We start from the raw sequence: 22,659 nt of genomic DNA on the forward strand, positions 1-22,659 counted from the left end.
ACATGGGTGGGGGCCTGGTGGAGGCTGCACCTGGTGACTGGGGGGGTGGTGTGAGACATGGGTGGGGGCCTGTTGGAGGCTGCCCCTGCACTGCTGCTGGGGGTGGGGGTGGTGGGAGACATGAGTGGGGGCCTGGTGGAGGCTGCCCCTGCACTGCTGGGGGGTGGGGGGGTGGGAGACATGAGTGGGGGCCTGGTGGAGGGTGCCCCACAGTGCAGGGGGGTGGGGGTGGTGGGAAACATGAGTTGGACATGAGTGGGGGCCTGGTGGAGGCTGCCCCTGGTGGCTGGGGGGTGGGGGTGGTGGTAGACATGAGTGGGGGCCTGGTGGAGGCTGCCCCTGCACTGCTGGGGGGTGGGGGTGGTGGGAGACATGAGTGGGGGCCTGGTGGAGGCTGCCCCTGCACTGCTGGGGGGTGGGGGTGGTGGGAGACATGAGTGGGGGCCTGTTGGAGGCTGCCCCTGCACTGCTGCTGGGGGTGGGGGTGGTGGGAGACATGAGTGGGGGCCTGGTGGAGGCTGCCCCTGGTGGCTGGGGGGTGGGGGTGGTGGTAGACATGAGTGGGGGCCTGGTGGAGGCTGCCCCTGGTGGCTGGGGGGTGGGGGTGGTGGTAGACATGAGTGGGGGCCTGGTGGAGGCTGTCCCTGCACTGCTGGTGGTGGGGGTGGTGGGAGAAATGAGCGGGGGCCTGGTGGAGGGTGCCCCTGCACTGCTGGGGGGTGGGGGTGGTGGGAGACATGAGTGGGGGCCTGGTGGAGGCTGCCCATGGTGGCAGGGGGGTGGGGGTGGTGGGAGACATGGGTGGAGGCCTGGTGGAGGCTGTCCATGGTGGCAGGGGGTGGGGGTGGTGGGAGACATGAGTGGGGGCCTGGTGGAGGCTGCCCCTGGTGGCAGGGGGGTGGGGGTGGTGGGAGACATGAGTGGGGGCCTGGTGGAGGGTGACCCTGGATGCAGGGGGGTGGGGGTGCAGGGGGACATGAGTGGGGGCCTGGTGGAGGCTGCCCCTGCACTGCTGGGGGTGGGGGTGGTGGGAGACATGAGTGGGGGCCTGGTGGAGGCTGCCCCTGGTGGCAGAGGGGTGGAGGTGGTGGGAGACATGGGTGGGGGCCTGGTGGAGGCTGCCCATGGTGGCAGGGGGGTGGGGGTGGTGGGAGACATGAGTGGGGGCCTGGTGGAGGCTGCCCCTGGTGGCAGAGGGGTGGAGGTGGTGGGAGACATGGGTGGGGGCCTGGTGGAGGCTGCCCCTGATGGCTGGGGGGTGTGGGTGCAGGGGGACATGTGTGGGAGCCTGGTGGAGGCTGCCCCTGCACTGCTCTGGGGTGGGGGTGATGGGAGACATGGGTGGGGGCCTGGTGGAGGCTGCCCCTGGTGGCTGGGGGGAGGTGGTGATGGGAGACATGAGTGGGGGCCTGGTGGAGGCTGCCCCTGCACTGTTGGGGGTGGGGGTGATGGGAGACATGAGTGGGGGCCTGGTGGAGGCTGTCCCTGCACTGCTGGGGGGTGGGGGTGGTGGAGACATGGGTGGGGGCCTGGTGGAGGCTGCCCCTGCTGCTGGGGGGTGGGGGTGGTGGGAGACATGAGTGGGGGCCTGGTGGAGGGTGCCCCTGCACTGCTGGGGGGTGGGGGTGGTGGGAGACATGGGTGGGGGCCTGGTGGAGGCTGCCCATGGTGGCAGGGGGGGTGGGGGTGGTGGGAGACATGAGTGGGAGCCTGGTGGAGGCTGCCCATGGTGGCAGGGGAGTGGGGGTGGTGGGAGACATGAGTGGGGGACTGGTGGAGGGTGGCCATGGTGGCAGGGGGGTGGGGGGGTGGGAGACATGAGTGGGGGCCTGGTGGAGGGTGACCCTGGATGCAGGGGGGTGGGGGTGCAGGGGGACATGAGTGGGGGCCTGGTGGAGGGTGCCCCACAGTGCAGGAGGGTGGGGGTGGTGGGAAACATGAGTTGGACATGAGTGGGGGCCTGGTGGAGGCTGCCCCTGGTGGCTGGGGGGTGGGGGTGGTGGTAGACATGAGTGGGGGCCTGGTGGAGGCTGCCCCTGCACTGCTGGGGGGTGGGGTGGTGGGAGACATGAGTGGGGGCCTGGTGGAGGGTGCCCCTGAACTGCTGGGGGGTGGGGGTGGTGGGAGACATGAGTGGGGGCCTGGTGGAGGCTGCCCCTGCACTGCTGGGGGGTGGGGGTGGTGGGAGACATGGGTGGGGGCCTGGTGGAGGCTGCCCATGGTGGCAGGGGGGTGGGGGTGGTGGGAGACATGAGTGGGGGCCTGGTGGAGGCTGCCCATGGTGGCAGGGGGGTGGGGGTGGTGGGAGACATGAGTAGGGGCCTGGTGGAGGGTGGCCATGGTGGCAGGGGCTGGGGGTGGTGGGAGACATGAGTGGGGGCCTGGTGGAGGGTGACCCTGGATGCAGGGGGGTGGGGGTGCAGGGGGACATGAGTGGGGGCCTGGTGGAGGATGCCCCACAGTGCAGGGGGGTGGTGGGAAACATGAGTTGGACATGAGTGGGGTCCTGGTGGAGGCTGCCCCTGGTTTCTGGGGGGTGGGGGTGGTGGTAGACATGAGTGGGGGCCTGGTGGAGGCTGCCCCTGCACTGCTGGGGGGGTGGGGGTGGTGGGAGACATGAGTGGGGGCCTGGTGGAGGGTGCCCCTGCACTGCTGGTGGGTGGGGGTGGTGGGAGACATGAGTGGGGGCCTGGTGGAGGCTGCCCCTGCACTGCTGGGGGGTGGGGTGGTGGGAGACATGAGTGGGGGCCTGGTGGAGGGTGGCCATGGTGGCAGGGGGGTGGGGGTGGTGGGAGACATGAGTGGGGGCCTGGTGGAGGCTGCCCCTGGTGGCTGGGGGGTGGGGGTGGTGGTAGACATGAGTGGGGGCCTGGTGGAGGCTGCCCCTGGTGGCTGGGGGGTGGGGGTGGTGGTAGACATGAGTGGGGGCCTGGTGGAGGCTGCCCCTGCACTGCTGGGGGGTGGGGGTGGTGGGAGACATGAGTGGGGGCCTGGTGGAGGGTGCCCCTGCACTGCTGGTGGGTGGGGGTGGTGGGAGACATGAGTGGGGGCCTGGTGGAGGCTGCCCCTGCACTGCTGGGGGGTGGGGTGGTGGGAGACATGAGTGGGGGCCTGGTGGAGGGTGGCCATGGTGGCAGGGGGGTGGGGGTGGTGGGAGACATGAGCGGGGGCCTGGTGGAGGCTGCCCCTGGTGGCTGGGGGGTGGGGGTGGTGGTAGACATGAGTGGGGGCCTGGTGGAGGCTGCCCCTGGTGGCTGGGTGGTGGGGGTGGTGGTAGACATGAGTGGGGGCCTGGTGGAGGCTGCCCCTGCACTGCTGGGGGTGGGGGTGGTGGGAGACATGAGTGGGGGCCTGGTGGAGGGTGCCCCTGCACTGCTGGGGGGTGGGGGTGGTGGGAGACATGAGTGGGGGCCTGGTGGAGGCTGCCCCTGCACTGCTGGGGGGTGGGGGTGGTGGGAGACATGAGTGGGGGCCTGGTGGAGGCTGCCCCTGCACTGCTGGGGGGTGGTGGGAGACATGAGTGGGGGCCTGGTGGAGGCTGCCCCTGGTGGCAGGGGGGTGGGGGTGGTGGGAGACATGGGTGGGGGCATGGTGGAGGCTGCCCATGGTGGCAGGGGGGTGGGGGTGGTGGGAGACATGAGTGGGGGCCTGGTGGAAGCTGCCCCTGGTGGCAGGGGGGTGGGGGTGGTGGGAGACATGGGTGGGGGCCTGGTGGAGGGTGCCCCTGCACTGCTGGGGGGTGGGGGTGGTGGGAGACATGAGTGGGGGCCTGGTGGAGGGTGCCCCTGCACTGCTGGGGGGTGGGGTGGTGGGAGACATGGGTGGGGGCCTGGTGGAGGCTGCCCCTGCACTGCTGGGGGGTGGGGGTGGTGGGAGACATGGGTGGGGGCCTGGTGGAGGGTGCCCCTGCACTGCTGGGGTGTGGGGGTGGTGGGAGACATGGGTGGGGGCCTGGTGGAGGATGCCCATGGTGGCAGGGGGGTGGGGGTGGTGGGAGACATGAGTGGGGGCCTGGTGGAGGGTGACCCTGGATGCAGGGGGGTGGGGGTGCAGGGGGACATGAGTGGGGGCCTGGTGGAGGGTGCCCCACAGTGCAGGGGGGTGGGGGTGGTGGGAAACATGAGTTGGACATGAGTGGGGGCCTGGTGGAGGCTGCCCCTGGTGGCTGGGCGGTGGGGGTGGTGGTAGACATGAGTGGGGGCCTGGTGGAGGCTGCCCCTGCACTGCTGGGGGGTGGGGGTGGTGGGAGACATGAGTGGGGGCCTGGTGGAGGCTGCCCCTGCACTGCTGGGGGGTGGGGTGGTGGGAGACATGAGTGGGGGCCTGGTGGAGGCTGCCCCTGGTGGCTGGGGGGTGGGGGTGGTGGTAGACATGAGTGGGGGCCTGGTGGAGGCTGCCCCTGGTGGCTGGGGGGTGGGGGTGGTGGTAGACATGAGTGGGGGCCTGGTGGAGGCTGCCCCTGCACTGCTGGGGGGTGGGGGTGGTGGGAGACATGAGTGGGGGCCTGGTGGAGGGTGCCCCTGCACTGCTGGGGGGTGGGGGTGGTGGGAGACATGAGTGGGGGCCTGGTGGAGGCTGCCCCTGCACTGCTGTCGGGTGGGGGTGGTGGGAGACATGAGCGGGGGCCTGGTGGAGGGTGCCCCTGCACTGCTGGGGGGTGGGGTGGTGGGAGACATGGGTGCGGGCCTGGTGGAGGCTGCCCCTGCACTGCTGGGGGGTGGGGGTGGTGGGAGACATGAGTGGGGGCCTGGTGGAGGCTGCCCCTGCACTGCTGGGGGGTGGGGGTGGTGGGAGACATGAGTGGGGGCCTGGTGGAGGGTGCCCCTGCGCTGCTGGGGGGTGGGGGTGGTGGGAGACATGAGTGGGGGCCTGGTGGAGGCTGCCCCTGCACTGCTGGGGGGTGGGGGTGGTGGGAGACATGAGTGGGGGCCTGGTGGAGGGTGCCCCTGCACTGCTGGGGGGTGGGGTGGTGGGAGACATGAGTGGGGGCCTGGTGGAGGGTGGCCATGGTGGCAGGGGGGTGGGGGTGGTGGGAGACATGAGTGGGGGCCTGGTGGAGGGTGACCCTGGATGCAGGGGGCTGGGGGTGCAGGGGGACATGAGTGGGGGCCTGGTGGAGGGTGCCCCACAGTGCAGGGGGGTGGGGGTGGTGGGAAACATGAGTTGGACATGAGTGGGGGCCTGCTGGCAGGTGCCCCTGGTGGCTGGGGGGTTGGGGTGGTGGGACACATGCATTGTTGATCAGTAGTGCAAGGTGACATGTGGGTTGGCTGGGGGGCATGCCCATGGTGGATGGGCTGCCTGCGGGACATGAGCATGGGTGCAGGGTAGTCCCCCGTGATGTGGGCTGCCTGCAGGGGCCGTGGAGGTTGTGGAGCGTACACCTGGGAGGACCTACACGGCCAATTCACGTGTAGTACTCCCCAGAACCCATGAAATACACATTCCCTGCTGAAATCGCGTGTGCAACTTCCCGCGCACCCCTGAAATACACGTACCCTGCTCGCACTGGGACAATCGCGTGTGGAACTTCCCGCGCACCCCTGAAATACACGAACCCTGCTCGCACTGGGACAATCGCGTGTGGAACTTCCCGCGCACCCCTGAAATACACGTACCCTGATGAAATCGCGTGTGGAACTTCCCGCGCACCCATGGAATACACGTACCCTGCTCGCACTGGCCCATTCGCGTGTGGAACTTCCCGCGCACCCCTGAAATGCACGTACCCTTCTGAAATCGTGTGTGGAACTTCCCGCGCACCCGTGAAATACACGTACCCTGCTGAAATCGCGTGTGGAACTTCCCGCGCATCCCTGAAATACACGTACCCTGCTGAAATTGCGTGTGGAACTTCCTGCGCACCCCTGCAATACTCGTTCCCCGCTTGGCATTTGCTGTTTGCCAGCCCAGTGAACTGGTCCAGGGTTAGCGCAGCCCTTTGCGATGATTTAGCGATTTTGATGGCTTTTCCTTGCGCGAGGGCGTTCTTGGGGGCGTTACTGGCGCTGCTGCAGGGTCGCTGCGATTCTCTGCGCCACGGCTGCTTTGGAAGCCTAAAATCCATGAATATGCTGTGCGCGGAAATCGGTTTTAGCGCACGTGCTTGGCGCAGTCAATCGCACGGGGACACTCTGCGCCAGCCGCTTGCGACACTTTTCTGCGAAATTCTATGAATTACCCTGTTAATTTAGTTATACAATTCATCTTGCGATATAAAGAAATAATTACAGAAATAATTTAAACAATATTAGGAATCTCCACTTATACAAGCATTATAGGACTTTCATGAATGCTTTTCTATGATAACCCTTGATCAGAGAAAGATTAACTGATGCACAGCCGTTCCGTATTTATCAAAAGACTTGACAATAAAAAGATCTATAACATGTTGCCATTCTGTAACATTTCATCAATAGTTTTTACAAATTCCATTGATCATTAAAATGAAGAGCATTAAGGAAGTTCACTCATGCTATGAATATGCTCATATTAGCAGAATTAAGTAGAAAAGCCCATTTGAGGTTTGGCTGTATATGTGCAACTGTAGTCATGTGCTTCGAGTATAACTTATTTCTTAATGGAATCAAAGCTACACATTCTATAATGATATGTTCCAAAGCTTCTCTTTGTGTTAAATCACTGCAGAATCTATAGAAGTTCTCTGTCATGCCAATGTGTCTATGTTGGGCCAGAATATCACGAGTACGCCAGAGATTAAGTCGCATTCTCAGAATTGCCATGCGAACTTGAGGAGAAGGAGATTTTGACAAATAGACATCCACAATCCCCATTTTCTTATCAACATACAATTTTCTGGTGAAATGCTTATATTGTAAACATAACACGAGAGTCTCAATCCAATCATGGAGAACGATTTTCTTTTTTGCTCTTAGAGGATTCTGTATGAGTGTTTCAAGTTCAACATCTGCCACAGCCATAATTTGATAAACATATTTGGTCCATTTCAGGATAAACAGATGACTCGATGTGAACAAATATATAGATAAAGTAGAAAGAATCGACCTTTCATTGGTGTTGACAAGACATTTTAGCAGAAAAGCACATAATTGCTAATGATATTTTGCACTTAGCAAAGTGAGACCTAGCTCATATCTCAAACATGGACCAGGCGTGATTGTGGTACATTTAAAATTTGTCTCCAAAATTTGGCTTCTAATTTATCTAAATTTTTATTGTTGGTAACAGCTCTTGCCTCTAACCCATACAGTAACACCGGTGTTGCTTTTTGTTGCCAAACGTGTAATGTTGGGTTGATAGAGAATTTGCCATATTTATGGAGAATTAATTTAGTTTGAGATATTGCTGAGGTCAATTTATTTTGCAATGTCTGTTGATGTTCTATGGCCGATGAGTTTCCTTCAAATTGAGAATCCAAGTATTTGTAGCTGGGAACAATATTTAGGGTGGTATCCTTGAGCATCCAAATATATTTGCTTCTTCTGTTAGTTGGTTTAGGAGTATATGCTACTATCTGGGATTTATTTACATTCATCGACAACTCATTCTCATCAAAGTAAATGGCGAGTGCAGATATTAACTTTTGTAGACCTGTTGGGGTCTTTGAGACAAGGACGAGATTGTCAATATACCATAGTGCTTGTATAGCAATTGAATTTATTTTAGGTGAATCAGATGCTATAGTCAGGAAGGTATCTTTTACATCATGGATGAAAAAGTTGAAGAGGGCTGAAGCTAGGCTGCACCCCTGCTTCAGCCCTCTTGATGTTCCAATAACTGCAGACAGCATGCCCATAATAGTCAAACGGACCTGTATGGACGTCGAACAGTGTAAGGCGAAAATGATGTCAATCAGATGTTGAGGACATTGAACTTTAATCAGCTTCACTCTGGAGACTGAGTCAAATGCTGCATTTAGGTCAATAAATGTAAAGAACAGAGATGTTTTGGTGTTTTGCGCTTGTTCTTTTAATGCATTGAGGATCATAAGATTAACTGCCGTCCCAAGGCCAATAACAAAGCCTGTTTGATTTCGATCACAGCAGTTACTTGACTGTGTCCATCTGTTAAAGTCCCTTAGGACTAGCCGATTAAAGATTTTGCCTGGAGAGTCCAAGAGAGCTATCGGTCGATAGTTCGATGGTGTTCCACGATCCCCCTTTTTAAAAATTGGGACTATTACAGAGGTATGCCAAGAGTCCGGGATTTTCTGAGATCTGAGAATCCGCTGGAAGATGTTATTCAAAATTATTGCCCAATGTTTAGGATGTTGTTTTAGCATATAGTTGGTGATGCCATCAGGTCCGGCAGCTCGTGATGATGAAGACTTTATTATTAGTTCTTCTATTATGGCCTCAGAACATTCCAGAACCCAAGAGGTTGTGGATTGCCTTTTATACTGGAAAGATTCGATGGACTTGTCAGCATTTAACGCTGTGAAGTGTGAAATCCATTGATTTTCAGATACTCCATGTAATTGGGTCTGCAATTGATTGGTATTTGCGTTTGCATTTAATAATTGCCAGATTTGAGAGGCATTTTTATTCGATGTTGCTACCAAAAATGCCTCTCCATCTTGCTGAAATAATTTGCCTTTATGGGATTTGACCAAATTTCTGTAACATGATTTTATCACTTTGCAAACTTTGATCCTCTCTGTCCATGGAAGGTTTCTTGTTGTTCTTAGTGCTTTTCGATATTCTTGTTTTGCCTGGTGCATTATAGGATCAAATGTGTGATTATACAATCTTCTGGTTGGAATAAAAAGGTTTTTATATAGTGACAAAGCATCCACATAAGAGTTTATTTGATTAGATGTATCTTGCATCTTCAGGGTTTCATTTAGCGATGTCTTCAGGGACCACTTGAAGCAGGATTTAGCGTTATTAATGGTTAATGCTTGAGACATCCATTGTCAGTCTTGCAGATCGTCATGACTATACCTTAGCCAGATTAACATTAACATATGGTGGTCACTCCTCGATTGTTTTATTATCTTAAAATTTGTTGACAGCATAAATTGTGCCTCCGATAGGTATATATAATCGATGGTACTTGACAAGGCTCCTCTCTGCCATGTCACCTGCGATGGAATATCACCAGGAAGTGATCCATTGGCCATTCTCATGCCTACATGCGTCAGAAAGCTAGTCCATTTATTAATCTCTTGAGTTTTTTTCCCTTTAGTGGATTTGATTGAATCGAGATTGAGATCCCTAGCTAATATGACTGATGTTATACCTTTTGTTTTTTGCAATCAGTTCGAATAGCTCTGACAGATCCTTATAGAAGAGGCCTTCAGATATGGCTGCTGGATTTCTATATAAGTTAATTAGTGCCAAATCTTGGGAGTCAACTGTGATTTTAACAAGTTGGGTGTAATTATTCTGGCTTGCCCAAGGTTGTAATTTTAGTCTCGAACTGGATTTTATGGCAACTAAAAGGCCTGTCGTAGGTCGACCCTTTTGCGCCGTGACCGCTGGAATAATGGATACTTCATGATTGTCCCATATTTCCTGAAGGGCTACAATATCTGCTTCGATGTGGTTGTTGTTCTGTTCCGTTAGTAAGTGAGTGTAACCCCTCGTGTTCCAGCTTACTAATATCAGAGAACTTAATATATCTTTACTCCCCTTTTGCTGCAATGATGGTTATGCTTGAGGTAAGGGAGGGAGTCCTGTTGTAGCTTGTTCAAAGGAGCAGTGGACACACTGGCACTCAATAATGGAAGATTTTGTGCTTGCTTGTGTTTCAGTCGATGTTTCACAGTTTTTCCTTTTTGGATCTTGGGCCAGCAAGGAGCCCATTCTAAAGAGTTCCATCCTTGCTTGCCATAAAGTATTCATCACTAGACCGGATTTCATCCATAGTCGAACTATGGCTAGATTCACATCACAGATGAATTCTACTTGATCAATATCCGCTGAAGAGAGGTCTTCTAGTTCCGGCACATCATTAAAGATGTTAAGAACACTTGCTCTTGATAAGTTATATTGCTGGTGTGGGGCTGCACGACATTTCAATATCAAGGTATGATAATTTGAAAAGGCCTTTTTTTTTAAAGATCCATCTTTTGCTGTTTGGTTGAAGGATCTTCAGATATGGTTTGATTTTTAAAAGAGGAGTTTTTCATCAGGTTGCTCGTCTTTTGTCGTGGTAAAGGGTCTCGTACAGGAATACTGTCATCAGAGAATGTAACTTTTTGTTGTATCTCTCTCAGTTGTGCAGGGAAATTCAACATCTGGGTTTGTTTTGCGAAGTAGGTTTCAAATGCAGTCTTAATGGTCTCATTCTGTTCATTGCTCATGCAAAGAGAAGGCATTTCTCTTAATGACATTGGAGCGGAGGACTTCTTAGCGCTAAGTTGACTTAGTTCGTCTCTGCAACTTGCTGGTATTTACTTCTTAAGGGGTTAAGTTCACAGCGTGAAGTTGTATCTCTTTTGACGGTGCTAGCATCCTCAGTTCATTTGACCGTTGAAGAAAATATGCATCCACCACAGTTTAAATTTCATCAATCTGATGATGGTTATTTTTTGTGGGAACTGCTTGGTGTACTACCGCGAACGGGGGAGCAAGGTTCGAAGTATGGGCGACTCCTTCACAAGATCTTGGTAGATTTGGTTTGTTGTGATGATCCGGATTCACTAAGTCAAGTGCTGAAACAAGTTGATTTAATGGAGAGTGGTTCATTGGTAATTGAGATTGAGTTTGCATTTGATTTGGAGGCACTAGCTTTTCAACCAATAGTTTAACTCTGGCCGGTAGTTCGGCAAGTCTTCTGTTAGGTCTTCTATAGGAGTATGTGATGGAGGATTAGTCGCTTTGATGATTCTTTTAGTTGGTTGAAAAGGTTTAGTAATAAGGTGTCTTGCTTTACCTTTGGGGTGAGGTTGTTTAGTGAAAACATCATACGTTACTTTATTAGCCTGATGATTAGTTTTTGTCAGATTGTTGTCAACACTTATCCATGAGGAGTTTGGATCCACTGTTTTTGGGACATCTGATTCGATTGGACAAATGATACGCTCAAAGGCAGGAAGACTTGTTGGGACCGTTGAGGGTATTGACAAGATTTCCACACTTCTAGACATGTCATTTGTAAATAAGTCTTCGTGTTGAGATCGCTCTCTCTGATGCGGATGTGCTTGAATCCATGCTGTGATTTGATCTCACTTTTCAGATTGTGAACTGATTTTTTTCTCGAGCGTTTCAAAAAGCTTGAATAAACTTTGAATAGTGGTGTTTACCGCCACCAACGTGATTTCCAAAAGCCCTGATTTTGCTGGAGTTACATCTTTTTCTCTCAAGGAGGCACGGTGTCTCGGCATATGTAGTATATATGAAGCAGCCACGGAAATGGAAGAGTCCATTGAGCAGCGCTGATGATAATCTGTAGCAGCAGATCGTGGAGACGAGCTCTTTCCTCGTGTAACGGTATGAATCGACATCTCTGAGAATACATCTTCATTATCTTCATTGTTTTCAGCCTCTGAGATTTCATCTATTTGATCTAATTGAGGTTTCGGTAACTTGTCTTGATCAGATTGCTTAAGCGTTTGTAGCATGGTGTTATCAGACAACAGGAGTTCCTCGCGCCTCTGGGGTTCCACATCAAACATCTTAGGGTTCTCTGAAAGTTCGAGTTGTGATAAAGGATGCATGGGATCCTGGACCGTAAGTTTCAGAGGAGTTTGTGTTTTATCGTGATTCTGTGTGGTAGTCTCACAAGTACCATTTGGACCTGAGAGAGATGGCATGCCTGCTTCAGTAAGGTGACCCTTCTGAGGAGTCGAAATGGTAATGTTTTGTGGTGTATTTTTCAAAGAGGGGCAAAATTGCCTAATGTCCTTACTCGCAGCTGGAGTTTTCAGTCGAGATTTAGCTCGCAGCGTTAGCGTGATTGTTCTTGATGATGATAGTTTTTTTAGATTGCTTTTCGGTTTAGTCGAGTCAGCTTGCAAAGGCGAGTCTATTTGTGTTACTAAATTCGGCATATAGGATTTAAGAGTGTAAGGTAGCAGACTCATGACAAGGATTCAAGTAATGTAACTAATGCAAGTCAAGATGATAGGTTGCTACAAGAATAGGATAACTATGCCAGGTACTGTCAAAAAATGTTAACAAAGTTAGCAAAGTGTCATAAGATAACATAAAATAAATGCAAGTAACATAAACATTTTAGCCTTGTCTTTTGTTAGAAAAGATTAACATAAACATGAATTCAATAGTCCCCTGGCCCCAAAGCCGCAACTGCGCGGCTAAGCGGGAATTGAGGGGACTTGCTTGGGTGCGCGCGGGCGGTGCACGTGCACAGCAGGTTTTATAGTCCCGCCTCTGTAGGCAGCCAAGCCTAAGGAACAAACACACAGAAAGTTTTAGAAAGTTCTTTAGCACTGTAAGTGCTAATATAAAAGTCAATATAGGATGATGGAGGGTTCACCTTCTGGTAAATGGAGTCCTTGACAGGCTGTACTTCCAAAAGAATCCAAAGAGAAAACGCTTCCAAAGTAGTAGCAATCTCCCGCGGCAAAGCAGGACTTGAGGGGACTTTCTTGGGTGCGCGCGTGCGGTGCGCGCTCACAGCAGGTTTTATAGTCCCACCTCTGTAGGCAGCCAAGCCTTCTGGTAAATGGAGTCCTTGACAGGCTGTACTTTCAAAAGGATCCAAAGAGAAAACGCGTCCAAAGTAGCATCAATCTCCCGCGGCAAAGCGGGACTTGAGGGGACTTGCACGACTTCTTTCTGCCAAGCAGATCTCAGAATGTAAAAGATGGCTTGTTCTGGGCTCCAGTCCAAAAGATCCCAAACTATTATCAGGAATTAATATTTCAGACAGACAGCTGTGAATTTGGAATTGGAACAGTTTTAGTACAACAGAAATCAGAGGAGGAAGAACAGCTGACTGGCAAAAAGAGAACTATAGGACACAATTGATAAAGAGGCATTTTCCATGGTGTGGATTGTTCATAAATTGAAATCATTCCTTTGTGGGCCTCACTATACTGTCCAATCTGACCATGGGCCTCTCAGGTGGGTAGAGGTTATGCAAGGAGAGAATCCAATTCTTATGTTTTTGGCCACATTAATACAGGCATTCAATCTATATAAATAAAACATAATGTTCTGTTATAACTCTCCAGTGTCAATGTCCATAGTAAGTACTTATTGATCAGCCTGACCATTAGAAGGACTTAAGTCACCATTAACAAATGGATTACTGACAACAGCATGCTGGAATTACATTAATTCGAACTGCCATGGGCTGTATTTAAATAATGGCACTGAAGATTCATATTATATATAACTGTGTATCCTTATCCCCAATGCATGGTAGTGGTACTTTGGTAAAATGTATAGAACTATATATAGTTTTTATATTCAACTGGCTTGCTGTGACTACTGCAACATTCCAAGCTTTTCTGTATTTTTGTCTGGGCTGGTTGTTTCACCCACAACACATATTTGACCCAACCGTGGAGACACCTTTGTTCAATGCTGGGAAGGCTTTACATCATATTCGTAGTGGGTTTTGTGTGAACTTGTGCTTCAAATGGACCTCTGCCAAAACAATGGGGTGATAATCACAACAATATTTTTATTCAAGGCAGATAGATGAGAGGAACACATAGTGTAGCTAGGAGAGAACATGTACTACAGGATAAGGGTGCTGAAGTTTTGAAAAAGTCTAGGCCACACTTTCTTCCTGTGATCACTGCTAACTTCCTGCAGACAAGGCATTCTGGGAGCTGACATCAGAAGGCAAACACTGTGTTACAGCAACAAGGATTGTCCCCTTACAGAAGGCTTGATATTGACCAATCCACTTTAGCACATTTTCTATGGAGGGGTGAGATTCACCACTTAATTAAATCATCTTTGGACTCATCTTCTAGAAACATTCTGAAGAATCTGCTATAAATACAATTTTGCTGGAACCATGTTGATGTAAAGTCTGCTTAAAGTCGTGCTAGCTTCGACAGCACATATACTAAAATTGGAATGATACAGAGAAGATTAGTATGACCCTTGTGCAAGGATGAAACGCACATTAGTGAAGCGTTCGATATTTTAAAAAAAAAAAGGAAAAAGAAAAGTCTGCTTAAAGTCTGCAGCCAGTGTGTTGAAGATGAGTGTGCAGATCTTCCCACTAACTACTTCAAGGGAACAATTGAAACAATCTGCTGCTTGGAAAGCCTGCTCACGGCTTGAACACTGTTACCCCATATAAAATCATTGAGTTGTTGCACGTAAGTATTCAAAACCATTCATATTATCATTTAAAGTAACATAAGAAAAAGGATATTCATCATCTATTGGGTTGCAAGTAGAGTCATATCAAAGGATGGAATTTTCAAAGAACCATAAAATAAAGAAAAAAGAGACAAAACAAAAATCCCGGTTAGGAAATGGCAAGGGTAGTTAAACATGTCAGCTACATGTACATTAGTGGCGGGTTCCCATGTGTGATCCAGTACCTCAAATCATTTCCAATAAATCAGTTTGCCCTTCATCTCATATTCAGGCTTGTTATTGACTAATATAGGGGCTGGTGGTGTTATATTGATGCGTGTGCCAGGCTGGACAGGCTTGAATAATGAGACGTGCAATACTGGATGTATGCATTAGGAAGGTGGCAGGTGCAATTTCATGGCTACTGGACTGATCATCGCAGAAACTGGGTAGGGACCAAGGAACCTAGGGTGAAACTTCCTGGGTACCTTCAGTTGAATGTGTTTGGCGGCTAACCATACTTCATTGTCCACCCGATACTCAGGAAAGTCTCTCTGCTTACTTTCTTCAAACCCTTTCTGGGTTTCTTTGGCTGCTTGTAAATGCCTTGTGGCTTGCTTTAGGGTTTGACTGATGGTATCGTATAGCTATCATGCCCTGGGGTCTCCATCATGGCCCCCAGTGTCGTTCCTACGGCCGCTGGAACCTACCCTGGTGCTTTTTCGCAATGTCGATCTGTCCCTGGGCCAAAAGGGACTACGATTTCCATCAAACCCAAGGCTGTCCAGTTATGTGGGGCGTAGCGAACGTGTCTTCCGCGTCATTCAGAAAGAAGCTATTTACTGTTGCCAGGAAACCTTCATGGCACCACTAAAGCGTCGCTCTCTACGGCCCGGCTTAGTCGCATTCCTCTGTTTCCTGCGTTCTGCTCCATTACTCGACTCCAGGATTGCTTAACTGGACTTTACCTCAGTTTTTGCCCCTGTCTGTTTCTGGCACTCAGGCTCCTCTGACTGATTTCCTAGTTCATTTTGACCCCTCGGCTATGTTTCCTGACATCTCCCTTGTCTGCTACCATCTTATGTTTGGCGCTTCACCCCCTTCTTCCAATGTGCTACCGCAGCCCCTTCCACAGTCTTCTCAGTTTTTCCTTATTGCTACACACACACATGCTGCCTACATGCTCGCTTGTCACTTCCCAAGCCTTTCCCTACTAACTTGCTAATGGACGCTTTGCTGCACTTTCTCCTCCGGCTGCCTTCTGGATTCTTTGCTGTGGATTACTTAGGGTTCTTTTATGGACGCTCTGCTGCTCCACAATGCTCCCACTTCTTGGAATCGCACCACCCACCTGTTGGACGCTTTGCTGAATCCCACCACAGGCCAACCACAGGACACCTTGCTGACATTTCTTGGGGATCTTCTCTAGGACGCTCTGCTGCTATCTACTCATCTGCATCCCTGTCAAATTCAGCAATACCCCCTTAGACGCATCCTCGTGCCATACGGGTCAGGGTTCCTTGTGACAGTCACACCTTTCTGGGACCTGGGCTCTTCTTGACATTCCACCTCCTCAGCTCTCCAGCAATCGGATGCTTGCTATCCTGCAAGTAGGTTTCTGGCACTTCTACTCAGGACACCGGGTAAGAGTGGGGTATCTGAGGGTGGTGCGGCTGAAAGATATCTTGCCCGTGTGGCATTCATGATATCCTTTGTGTCTTGTTCTCCTTAGTTCTGCTGTTGCTCCTGCCTTTTCACTCAAGTCCTTGGCCTGTCGGGTTTATATATAGTCTTGCAGGCTGCGCTCTTGGGGGGGAAAGTCTTTCTTCCGTCCCCAGTGTGAAGCTTGAGTGCCCTGCAGGAACTCAAACCATTTTTCTGATTCCAAGTCTTAAGTACGACCATAAATCGTGACAATAGCACTGCAAACCCTGGCATCACAAATGGTTCTAGGGGATCATAAGTAGACGTACAGGGATATCTACCATGTATGATGTTGAATGGGATGTAACCTGTGGAAGCATGTACTGAGTTGTTGTATGCATACTCAGGAAGCCACAAAAGTCTAACCCAGTTCTGGGTGGTCTGGGGGAGCATCCAACAGAGATAATGCTCCAATGTTTGATTTATCCTCTCTGTTTGCCCGTCAGTTTGGGGATGATGACTAGTAGATAACCATACCTCAATGTGTGCAGTAGCACACCATCCTTCCAGAATTAGGACACAAATTGACTCCCGCGATCTGAGATAACCACTGAAGGGAAGCAATGTAATCTGACTATCTGCTCCAGGACAGTGCGGGCTAGTTTACTTGTGTCAGGGAGTTCTTTGAGTGCAATAAAATTTCCCATTGTAGAATACAAGTCCATGACAACTAGTATGGTGTTGTAGCCATCACACAGGGGAAGGTCTGTGATAGAATCAAGGGATTCAGTATGTCATGGTGTGGGAGGTACTGCCAGAGGTTGAAGAAGGCCTGGGGGTTTCTGTTTTTGCGTCTTGTTTTGTGTGCATACATCACACATTTAGATGTGTCGTACTGTGTCTTTGCGACAGATGGGCCACCAGAAATGTAATTGTGTTTTGGCAAGGGTTTTGTGACTCCTGGATGTCCTTAAATCAGTGCAATGTGGTAGTCCATGAGCACTAATGATTGCAATGCTGTATCTGATAGGTATAACCAGCCTTGTCGATAGGGGAGGCCTTCTCAGTCTTCCTGCTGGGGGCCCTGTGAGGCCCAAGCCTTTAGTTCTTCTGGTGTCATGACTTTTTCTCACTGCTGCAAGTAACTCATCCCGGGGGGTTGGGGTTTCAATTGCACCTAACAGTTTGTTTGTTGGGATGATGGCCTCTGGTTCAGGTGAGCCGTAGGCGCTGTCTTCTTCCTCCCACAACACAGCCGAGACAGAGTATCAGCCTTGCCATTGCACACAGTCGCGATGATTGAGCTTTAGCTGTTTTCAGGTACTACACGTTTCGGTAGTCTGTGATAACCGTAAAAGAATGTCTTGCTCCTAGTAGATGGTGTCTCTATTCTCTGAAGGCTGCCTTGGTCGCCAGCAGTTCTTTGTCCGTGATTGTGTCATTCAACTGCGGGGGGGAGCACTTCTTGGACCAAAAGCCCACATTTGAGACATCGGCCTTCACCACATACGAGAGGTCTGGTCTTGGGTGTTGTACAATGGGAGCAGTAGTGAAGCACTGCTTCAGGGTCAGAAAAGCCTGTTCAGATTCTGTGGTCCAGGTGAACTTTTGATTCTTTCGGCGCAACGTGGTAAGTGGGTGCACCAGATGAGAGTACCCATGGATTAAGCATGGTAGAAGTTTGCGAATCCTAGAAAACTCTGGGCGGACTTTACAGAAGGGGGAGAGGGCCAGCTGAGGGTTGCTACCACCTTGTGTTTATCCATACAGATCACCTGCAATGTTAACACAAAGCCCAAGAATTCGACTTCCGAGATGTGGAAAGAGAACTTCTCTAATTTAGCGTATAGCTTGCACTGGCAAAGTTTTTCTAACACTGCTTTCACATGTTGGATGTGGTCTTGAGTCCCAGTGGAGTAGATCAAGATATTGTCAATGTATACTATTGCACAGATATCCAGGAGTTCATGCAGAACGTCATTCATGAAGTAGTGATACACCACTGGTGTGTTGCAAAGTCCAAATGGCATCACCTGATAGTCATAGAGCCCGAATTCGGTGCAGAAAGTGGTCTTCCATTCATGTGCGCTTTTGACGCGCAGCAAGTGATAAGCTCCTCTCAGGTCCAGTTTGGTGTAGATGCAAGCATCTTTGACTTGGTCCAGTTGTACAGATATAAGTGGCAGTGAATATCTGTTCTTAATTATGATTGGGTTCAATGCCCAGTAGTCAATGCAGGTCCGTAGGTCCCCCTCCTTCCTTGGTACGAGGAAGAGGAGAGAAGCCCGGGGGACATGGATGGCCGGATATAACTGTTGGCTAAGTATTGGTCAAGATAGGTCCAGAGGTGGGGATTCTCTTGTTCCGTCAGGGTGTATATGCGACTGCAAAGTACGTGTGAGTTTGGAATAAGGTCTGGCAGGCGTAAGACCTATGTGGAGGCAGAGTGTTGGCTTGTTCTTTATAAAAACACATTGCATCCCCAAAATGATTTGAAATTTCGGAACACTACTAAGATCGAAGGTGATGCTTTTGTGATATCCGTCCTGACAGAGTAGTACAACATTCTCCTTGCACTGGGTCACCTGGCCCGATGACAACTGCGTACCGTTCACAGCAGTGACTTTGTCCATGACAGCCTTTTGCTGTGAAGGGATCCAAATCCTGCGGGCCTTGTTGTGGTCCATTTAATTGCCCACAGCCCCACTATCCACATACGCCTCCAGAGCATGCATATGTGTAGGTTACCTACGGCTGATGAGCACCAGAGGTAGAGCCAGATGTGAGGCCATATACTACTTTTCCGTGCTCGACAAGCAGGCCTCTACTCTTGTCGGGCACTGCAGTTTTCCGAGGAACAGTTGTCTTCACTCTTGTCCATGTCCCCTATTGACTTTCGGGGTGGTTTTGCGCAACGTAATGGCCAGCCTTACCGTAGTACAAACATAATTGTTGCTGTCTTCTCTTCTCTCTCTCTTCCCTGGTAAGGAAGCCTCATGTGCCACCTAGCTGCATCGGTTCCAGAGTGTTCTCGGCTTGACGTCCTGACAATTCATTTGGCCAGACGTAAAGAGAAGGACCTTCTGAGCGGGTAGGGTCAGCACTCTGGTTTTATAACCGGTGGTCTAACTGTAGAACCAGATCCAGCACACCCTTCCGGCGGATTCACAACTTGGGCCAACATTTCTTTTAACTCCCCTCTGAGTCCTCAGTGAAACAACATTGTACCTTTCTCCTCTGGCCAATTGGATTCTGCTACCAACCGGTTAAAAGAAGCTGCATAACCCAGAAGGTCTTGACCAATCTGATCTAGTGACAGAAGTTCAATATTGAGAGTCTACCCTTGTGTCCTGCGGGCAAACAACTTTTTGAACTCCAGGTGAAAACCCGAGAAGTTATGCAGAATGGTGTCATCCCGATTAACCAATGGGATTGACCAATTTGCTGCGTGTCCCTCCAGGTATGACAGGACAAATGCCACCTTGGATTGATCATTGGGGAAGGCTCCAGGCTTGCACAGGAAATTAACTCTGCACTGATTCATGAAAACTGCAAGCAAGTGAGGGTCCCCGGTAAACCTCTCTGCTGGGGCTAATGGCACTGTGCCTGAAAATACTCCTTGGACGGGGACTGTAGGGACAGCAGGGGGAGCTCCCCCAGGGAGCGGGCCTGTCCAGCTTGTGCCTGTAGCCGTTGCATTGCTAGCTCTTCGGTGTAGTCCATATCCACCACCAGCTCTCACTGCAGGGTATTGGTTTCTGAATGGCCGCATGGACCTCTGCCAAGAGCTCATAAAGGATTGTGCTAGCTTGTCCATCTTGGCAGAAACCATGATGCTCAGGCAGAGTAAACAACGTGGACTTTGCATTATGTAACACTTACCTTGGTCTCTGCAGGAGCGCCTGGACTCTACGGTGCCTGTTCCCCACTACTCGCCACCCCACACCTATGTAGTACCAGAAATACACCACCCGCGTTTGAGATGGTAGGAATGGGATGTGTTGTTGGGATGTGTTCATAGAGTTGTTACCCAGGATTGCCAGGAATCAGGTATGGAGATCCTAAGGACAAAAAACATGGATTAGTGTTTCTGTGGGCGAGTAGACCCCATTGCTACCCACACCCAGGGAAGGCTGAACTCACCTGTTGAGCAGTACAGGTGTGAAGATTCGTGGTAGTATCCATGCCAGTTGCATCACTGGGGCTGCCCGGACCCGCTGTGGCTAGCTGGAGGGTATTAGTCTCTTGGTTGGTAAAGTGTCTTGGTAGTGGTAGTCTTTGGGATCACTGGTCTCAGAGGCTGAAAACCCCTTCCTTCCCCTATTTTTCACACATCTTTCCTTAGTTGTTTGCTTTTCTGCACACCTTTTGCTACCCTTGCTTTTGGGTAATGCAGCGACTTAAGTAACGGGTTTTACCACTTAATTTCTTACCTCTTTTCAGGTGTGTGGCGACCCTGGAGACTGGGGAGGTCTTGCTGTGCAGTGGAGCCTTCTTTTGAGAAGAGCATAGGATTGAGGGACAGGCGCGGTAAGGGTAAGTAAGAGAAAAGTCCTTCTGCAGATCTTTGTACTTGCCCTGCTTTCTGCTGTTTTGTGTGCCTCATGCATTGACTTAATCCTTCCTTTCTTTTTGTTTGAGGAAATGGAGGAGCTGGACACTGGAAACCAGGAGCCGGCGGTAAGTGTTGCGCTGCAGGGAGCAGAGTAACACAAAGCGAGGAGGACTGGCATGGTTGTGATTTATATAGCAAACACACCCATACATCTAGGTTGTATGAGCAGCAGATTGTCTATGGATCTTTCCGGTGGCCATAATGAGGGTAGTTGAGGCTACCATATATGGTAGCCATCTTGGAGGTCCGACACCCCATGGAAAACATAACCTGAAAACACTGACAGTGGACATGGTCATTGTGAATGCCAACCAAGCAACAACAGGGTCTAGCCTTACCTCTTCCTTCCTTGATGTGTGTGTCTGATAAAGTGGTGGGGGGTTGGTTTGCTTGTGATCATGACACTGCCTACTTTTTAACTTTGGCCCTTTATATTTTGATGCCAAATAAGTATATATGTGTTCAAGGGCAGCTTTTTCATTCCATGCCCTACTCGTGCCAAGATTTAAAAAAACTTTTCTGCAGTCCTATGAACCCCTGAACCCACTCACAATGATACAATGATACTTTCCTGCCATATAATGTTGCAGCGCCGCAAACATATGTTCTAAGAGTACTCATACTCATTCTGAAATTCAACCTTATTTAATGCACTAGATATAACGAACACTGATTTAGTTGCGTATTACTCCGAAATCCTCCCCATGCCCCACCAAAATCCCTCCCGCTTCCCACAAACCAAAATTCAAACCCTGCCAACCCCTTAAAAACACTTTTACTCACACACTCATCCCAACACAGCCTCTGTCCACACAACTGGGAAATCAATGTCCCACACCAAAACACTTCTATCTACACAACTATTAACAAAATCATCAAATCAAAACACAGTAATTTACACAAAGGTGTAGATACTTCCTCTGTCTCCTACTCTCGAGACAAGGGAATCCATCCCTCCCCATGCCCCCTTTATATAGGATGGTTAGATACCGGGTTCTTTCTCTACAGGACTGTCACCTCAATTACAGCCCTGTCTTTCCTCTTCTAAGTGGATATATCCCACATCAATTCCTCTTTTCTATTACTCCTATGAGGTAATCTTTTCCACCGGTGGGGGATATTCAACACACTAATACTCAAGACGTATATCATGTCACCACGGGACCTTTTCTCATAATCAAACTTACGCAAACTACAACTGCCACCCCTAGTGTTCTTCCGAGCTCCTCTGATGCAGTGTCCTCCTCCAATTGATCGCACAGCTGGGCACAGCTCCCAGGATCAGTCAGGCCTTCTGGCAGCCAAGCACCTGCGGAAGTCCACAGAGTGTGCACATAGACTGGTGACTAGAGATGGACGCCGCAACAAAGGATGTATAGCGGGGAAGCCCCCAGCCTCACAGAGGATCTAGAATCACGTTGGGGTCACCACATTTTGGAGGATAATCCCAAAAACTGATTGATACACCATCTTTTATAGCATAAAACAGCAAATTAGCATAAGCAAAGTATATCAGATACAGCATAATCCCACGTTCACATTGGCTAACACCTATTCAAAAATCTAACCATACCCTATAGTTTATTACCACATTGGTCATGCATATATAAATACAACCCCTTACAAGATAACATAATTGTGCAGTCAGCAGAACACACTGTGATGTGATTGGTATACTATACTATAGATTGTTGCAATAATGGTCTCTCCTTAATGGTCAAGACACATTTGGCCAACTCATGATATGCATTACCCCGAGATGACCCAATCAGGGAGCTAGGGTAAACAATGAGGTCAAACCTATCTCATAATACAATGGTTTCCTCATGAGACTAGACATATTGGCACTCCAAAATGGGTTCTTTGACATTGCTGCTGTATTCTTTGACACACCTCTTATGACTCCTGTCTGAGAACATGTTGCATCCCTCACAGGCCTCCTACTCTAACTCTCTTGGGAACCAGGTGCTTTATAAAAAACACTGTTTACGCACCGCTCTTGAGGATGAATTCCTCGTATTTATTTGCTCTATTTATTAAAACACAGGTAGTTCAAAGAGACTGGCCACTTTTCAATGGGGACACTATTACTCCAAAGCAAGCTTGACACTGTGCCTGACACCAGGGTCTGTTCTTATAAGATTCATCCTTCACAGCTGTAGCACTAATCTAATCATCCAAAACCAA

At 50.3% G+C, this 22,659-nt stretch overlaps 1 non-coding gene across 1 annotated transcript; it reads left to right on the forward strand.

Annotated features, from left to right (window-relative positions):
- The first annotated feature begins 13,947 nt into the window (after positions 1 to 13,947).
- Positions 13,948 to 14,054, forward strand: LOC138514807 (U6 spliceosomal RNA). Its single transcript, XR_011281956.1, has one exon. It is a non-coding gene; the product is annotated as a U6 spliceosomal RNA (small nuclear RNA).
- Positions 14,055 to 22,659: the final 8,605 nt, after the last annotated feature.

Source organism: Ambystoma mexicanum, chromosome 12 (genome assembly GCF_040938575.1).
Source record: "Ambystoma mexicanum isolate Mex_15411 chromosome 12, UKY_AmexF1_1, whole genome shotgun sequence".
In the NCBI taxonomy this organism is placed as follows: domain Eukaryota; kingdom Metazoa; phylum Chordata; class Amphibia; order Caudata; family Ambystomatidae; genus Ambystoma; species Ambystoma mexicanum.